General features: G+C 47.2%; 1 non-coding gene across 1 annotated transcript; it reads left to right on the top strand.

The window, feature by feature from the left end:
- Positions 1-5,498: 5,498 nt before the first annotated feature.
- LOC129463350 (small nucleolar RNA U13) lies at positions 5,499-5,602 on the top strand. The gene has a single exon (XR_008651138.1). It is a non-coding gene; the product is annotated as a small nucleolar RNA U13 (small nucleolar RNA).
- Positions 5,603-6,168: the final 566 nt, after the last annotated feature.

The following is a 6,168-nucleotide window of genomic DNA, read 5'->3' as shown; positions in this document are numbered from 1 at the left end:
ACACAGCCACCCTGCTGCTGGGGTAACCGTGTCCTTTTTGCCTTTGTCCTTTTGCCTCCTAAGAATGCATCTCTAAGCCTGGGCTTTAGGTTTGCCTATCTGTTTGAGAATACTACACAAATGAAATTATATTGTGTATGTTTTGGGTCTGGCTTCTTTCATTCAACACTGTGACATTCGTTTTTCTTGTGTGGTTGCAGTACATTCCTTTTCATTACCGTACTGTGAGTTTTATAACAGCAAAATATTGGAAATGATCTAAATGTTAAAAAAAAAAAAGTGGGGGGGGAAGCTGGGAACAGTGGCTCACCCCTGTGATCTCAGCACTTTGGGAGGCCAAGGTGGGTGGATCATTTGAGGTCAGGGGTTCCAGACCAGCCTGGACAACATGGTGAAAACCTCGCCTCTACTAAACACATAAAAATTAGCGAGGCATTGTGGCTAGCGCCTGTAGTCCCAGCTATTCTGGAGGCTAAGGCTAGAGAATCACTTGAACCCAGGAGGTGGAGTTTGCAGTGAGCCAAGATCACATCACTGCACACCGGCATGGGCAACAGAGTGGGACTCTGTCTCAAAAATAAATAAATAAATAATAAAAAATGAAATAGGGGATTGGTTTAGTAAAGTATGAAAGTTTACAAAACAGAAATTACCATGTAATCCTATTTTTGTTAAAAGGAAAGAAAGAACAGGCAAGAACAATAGAGTGAAAGAGAAAGAATGAAAGAAAACACATTCATATGAGTGTATACAGAGAAAGGTCTGGAAAAATACACCGTGTTTGACCTAAGCAGGGTGAGTGGGTTCAAGTTTCTGATATATGTATACAAAATATGTGAATGTGTGGCCCAGGCCAGTGACTCACGCCTATAATCTCAGCACTTTGGGAGGCTGAGGCAGGCAGATCACGAGGTCAAGAGATCGAGACCATCCTGGCCAACTTGGTGAAACTCCGTCTCTACTAAAAATAAAAAATTAGCCGGGCATGGTGGCAGGTGCCTGTAGTCCCAGCTACTTGGGAGGCTGAGACAGGAGAATCACTTGAACCTGGGAGGCGGAGCTTGCAGTGAGCCGAGATCACGCCACTGCACTCCAGCCTGGGCGACAGAGCAAGACTCTGTCTCAAAAAAAAAAAAAAAAAAGTGAGTGTGTGTATATATATATAATATGTAGATCTAGATATAGACTGACCAACGTTTCTGCTTTTCCCGCAAGGCTCACTCATTGCTTTTGTAATTAAAAATATATATATACTGAAGGAATTTGAACCACGAAAGAATAAACAAAGCAATAAAAATGAACAATCAAAAAAGGATTTGGAGTTTTAGGGGGGTTTTAGGGGTTTTTTCTCTCCTAGTTGATTTTCAGCCAATTGTGTCTCCTCTACTTATTTGATGATTTTTTTGGTGAGTTTTTTATTTTCATAAATTGATTTTTAGAATGAATATTTCCAACCACAGTTAACTGTTTTTGAGTTTCGTTAATAACTTATACACTGCTTAGTTAACCAAGACCTAGTTGTTGGTTACTTTAGCTTTTCAAATTCATTTTCATCCACTTTGTCTTGCCTTGCTCTGTTTATAATAGATGAAAACAACCTAAATTCATTTTAATAAAATCTTTGTTTGACCAAACTGTTCCAGCTAACTAAATTGAGTGCTCCAAAGTCAAGCCAGCTTAAATTCCAATCTCAGTTCAGCCACTTACCATTTGCACAAACACTGGGCAAATTAACCTCTCCCAATCTCGATTCCCTCACCTACTAAATGGGGATAAAACCTACTTTGTAGATGTTTTGTGAGAATTAGAAAGAAATTGCCTGGCCGGGTGCAGTGGCTCACGCCTGTAATCCCAACACTTTGGGCGGGAGGATTGCTTGAACCCAGGAGTTTGAGCAACATGGCAAAACCCTGTCTCTACAAAAAATACAAAAATTAGACATGGTGGCCCACGTCTATAGTCCCAGCTACCAGGAGGCTGAGGCGAGAGGATTGCTTGAGCCTGGGAGGTCTAGGCCACAATAAGCTGTGATCGTGCCACTGAACTCCAGCCTGGGACGACGCAGCAAGATCCTGTAAGAAAAGAAAAAGAAAGGAAAACAAAAGAAGAGAAAAGAAAAGGGAAGGGAAGAAAAGAAAAAAGAAAAGGGAAGGGAAGAAAAGAAAAAAGAAAAGGAGAAAAGGAAATAAAGAAAAGAGAAGAGAGATTGCTCATAAGCAAGCTGTGAGTTACTTCATCTGGGGCTGGATAATTCTTTGTTGTGTGGGTTGTTTGGTGCATTGCAGGATGTTTTGCAGCCTCTGACCTTTACTCACTAGATGCCAATAGTCCTCCCCCCATTCCCCGGCCCCTGGAAGATGTGACAACCAAAAATGTCCCCAGACATTGCCAATACTGCCTTAGACCTGTCCCTCTCCCACCTCCATAACAAATGCCCCCAAGTCCTGTTGGTTTCTCCTTCATGTTACTTTTGGAATCAGTTCCCCTTTCTTACTAGCTGGCTTAGCCCTTCAGCCTGTACCAGAGCAGCACAGAACTCCCGGGGCAACCTCCTTCCATCAGGCCTTCTGCCCTGCCTCCCTCCAGGGGCTGCACAGCGGGGTGAGACATGAAAACATGAAGGTCTGCTTTTGCTCTTTGATTTTCTCCTGTTTCTCCCCGCTCAGGCAAGTAGCCAGGACTTTCATTTTACTGGGCCAAAAGCCAGTGTTGCGTGTAAGACCCAAGACACTTTTCTTCCCCATCTTCTGTACCTGCCTAAACCATGGATCAGTGTATGTCCCAGTGCGCTGGACAGAGAGTCGTGGGTGGTCTCAGGATGAGTAAGGGAATACGCAGAGGGCAGATCTGGCTTGACAGGCGATGGACAGTGGTCAGTCCTGGGGACAACTGGCACCCACGCACCTCTCAGCAGCCTTGCTCCAAGCAAGTGGCAGGACATCACAAGGGGTGGGTGCCTGGCGTCCCTAGAGAGGGAGGACCTAAGACAGGGCCTCCTTGTGCCTGTGTATGGCACAGAAGGCAGCACAACCTTGTGGCCGGAAGGGCTCACATGTGCAGGGATGCTGGGCATTTCCATGGACACAGTGTGACTGCGACTGGGCAGTTACGACCTGCAGGGTCCCCTTTCTCCAATGCTTCATTGCTGCATAAGTTTCTGGGACCTTTCCCCCAATCCAGGGTGAAAAGAGCTCATCAAAGTGACTGAGAATGAATTTCTCAAATGCCTGGCTGAATGGGGACTCAGAGTTGGACTTAATTTTCTTTCTTTTTTCTTTTTTTTTTGAGACGGAGTTTCGCTGTCGCCCAGGTTGGAGTGCAGTGGTGTGATCTCGGCTCACTGCAGGCTCCGTGCCCCGGGGTTCACACCATTCTCCTGCCTCAGCCTCCCGAGTAGCTGGGACTACAGGCACCTGCCACCTTGCCCAGCTAATTTTTTGTATTTTTAGTAGAGACAGGGTTTCACCATGTTAGCCAGGATGGTCTCGATCTCCTGACCTTGTGATCCACCCGCCTCGGCCTCCCAAAGTGCTAGGATTACAGGCGTGAGCCTCCGCGCCCGGGCTTCTTTTTTTCTTTTTTTTTTTTTGAGAGCAAGTTTCACTCTGTTGCCCAGACTGGAGTGCAGTGGAGCCATCTTGGCTCACTGCAACCTCCACCTCCCAGGTTCAAGAAATTCTCCTGCCTCAGCCTCCCAAGTAGCTGGGATTACAGACACACACCACCATGCCTGGCTAATTTTTTTTTTGTATTTTTAGTAGAGACAGGTTTCACCATGTTGGCCAGGCTGATCTCGAACTCCTGACCTCAGGTTATCTGCCTGCCTCTGCCTCCCAAAGTGTTGGGATTACAGGCATGAGCCACCATGCCTGGCCAATTCACTTTAATTATGGAAAACTTTCTTAAATGACATCTCTCACATCAGCATCTATGAGTTTGTAAACTGAGGTTCAGATGCATCTCATGATGCAGATGCCATCAAGTCACTTCCCTGCCTCCAACTCTGCCCTGGCTCCCCATTACCTGAGAATGAAGGCTCCTCATGGCCCACCACAGAGGAAGCAGGGGCTCAGCTTCCACTCCAGCTTCCAGGCCAGACATCACTAATCGATCATGGCATCTTGCTGGCTGTGTCTCAAAACAGTCCCAGAATCCTTTGCAGCACTGCCCACTAGGCAGCCACATGGGTCTGAGCTGGTCCTTGAGAAGTCAGGAAGTTTCTCTATTTTACCCCCATTTCCCCATTTTACTGCTTCTTAGATCCAGAAATACCATTGGCAGATATGTTTACATTGCAGAGGTGGTGGTTGTTTCCTCCAAAAATATTAATAAACCTACAACACGTTTTTGAATTGAGTGCATTTTAGAGCTGAAATAAAAGCAGCATCTCCTTCCCTGGTCTCCTGGAGTTTCCTCAAAGGCCGTATGAGAGGATCCATGCTGGCCCCTGTCTTCTCCTCCTGTCTCCGTTAGCCGACACCAGCAGGCTGGTCCTTGCCTCCCTGTTTTCTTCCCTTTCCTCCCTCTACCCCAAATATTCCTGGGAAACATCCATTCATTTGTCTTTCAAGACTCAAAGATCTCTAGGGAGCTGTCCCTGACCGCACAATGTCCCATCCAGCACAGGAGTGGGGAGGAGGTCACAGCACGGGGTCACTCTAAGCCCTGCCTGCCTCCCTCTCCCAGACTGTCCTAGAGGACAGGGCTCCCTTCACACCCTTCCTAGTGCAGGGAGAGGCTCTGCTAGGGGCTCCTAGAGACAGGAAGAGCGCCACATGTGCCTTGGAGAAGTCACCACAGTCCATCTCAGAGTTACACAGTTCTCCAGGCTTGGAGGCTACTGACCCACAATATCAAGCAGTGAAAACTTGAGAGCCAGTTGATTAGCCCACAGTGAAAAGCATAATAGCTTTTCTTGCTACCCAGCCAAGAAGCTTCCTTACCCGCAGTTACTTGGCAACAGTGGACTCAATACAGGAGCAGTGACTGATGGGCCTGGAACGTGGGGTGGCATCAGCTCTGACAGCTGCCCCAGTATCCCCTCAGTGGTAGAGGACCAGGTGGGCAGACCAGGTCACCTCCCTGGAGCGTGGAGGCTGGCCCTTCCCTCGCATGGCCACAAGGGCAGGACTCATGGCCTTGACTCTGTGACTCCAGCTGCCCTCTTGATGGACACATCGTGTCCTCAGATAAGGACACACCTTCACACTGGTCCTCGAGGCACTCCCTGCACACCTGGGAGGCCTCCACTCTCCCGCCAGCGGCTGCGCTCGGCTTCCTCATTTGTCTTTCTCATTTGCTGCCAAGGGCCACCCACGCCTGGCACTGGGTGGGAGATCTGAATGACTGGGTGCTCCTGGGCTTCTCTTCCATAGGTGCCTGGGTTAGCAATTCAGAAACAACTTTCTGGGTATTTTAGAACTGGGCAAATAAGTAACCTGGAGCCAGGTTTCTCATTATTAGAGAAAGAAGTCGCAAATTTCAAGGGGAAGGTTACGATCCTTTTGCAGCTTGTGAGTGTGATGATTGGGTGTTTGGGAGAGCGTGTGTGATGTGCCACCCTCGCACCTTGTTACAACATCGGCACATTAGCCGTGTGACTTGAGAAATAATAAATAAAGGGGAAGGTTAGACTAAGCCCTAGAGTGTGGGGTTGGAATTGGAAGTATCAGCATGAACTCATATTTTAATATATAGAGAGAGGGAGAGAGAGAAATATAGAGAAGTGTACTCTATGGTTTTCTTCTTAGCTCTGACCACTGAGAGGTCCTAGGAGTGATGGCATGCCAGTAGCAAGAAGCACACACACCTGACACCCAGATCCTTGTTTCTGAATATCAGACCCCACTCAAAGGAACCAGGACTCCTGGAGAAATGGCTGATCCCAGGGCTGGTACAGGGAAGGGACAAGATGAGCCTGGAACATCTTCTGCCAGAAAATAAGGAAGGGCTCTTACGATGATGGGGACATGTCCCAAGGAGACAGGAGCCAGTTTGAAGCTGCTCCCGTGGCCAAACCTAAAACAATCTGAGCATCAAAATAAATAATGATTGTAAATGAGTATAACTCATAGAAAAATAAGAATCTCTAAGTCCACATGGTATAAATCAACCAATAAATGAGTAGGGAAAGCTCTTCTGTAGAGTTAAGGGCCAGCTAATAGGTAT

Source organism: Symphalangus syndactylus, chromosome 14 (genome assembly GCF_028878055.3).
Source record: "Symphalangus syndactylus isolate Jambi chromosome 14, NHGRI_mSymSyn1-v2.1_pri, whole genome shotgun sequence".
NCBI classification, from domain to species: domain Eukaryota; kingdom Metazoa; phylum Chordata; class Mammalia; order Primates; family Hylobatidae; genus Symphalangus; species Symphalangus syndactylus.
This window is presented reverse-complemented; position numbering and strand designations above follow the sequence as displayed.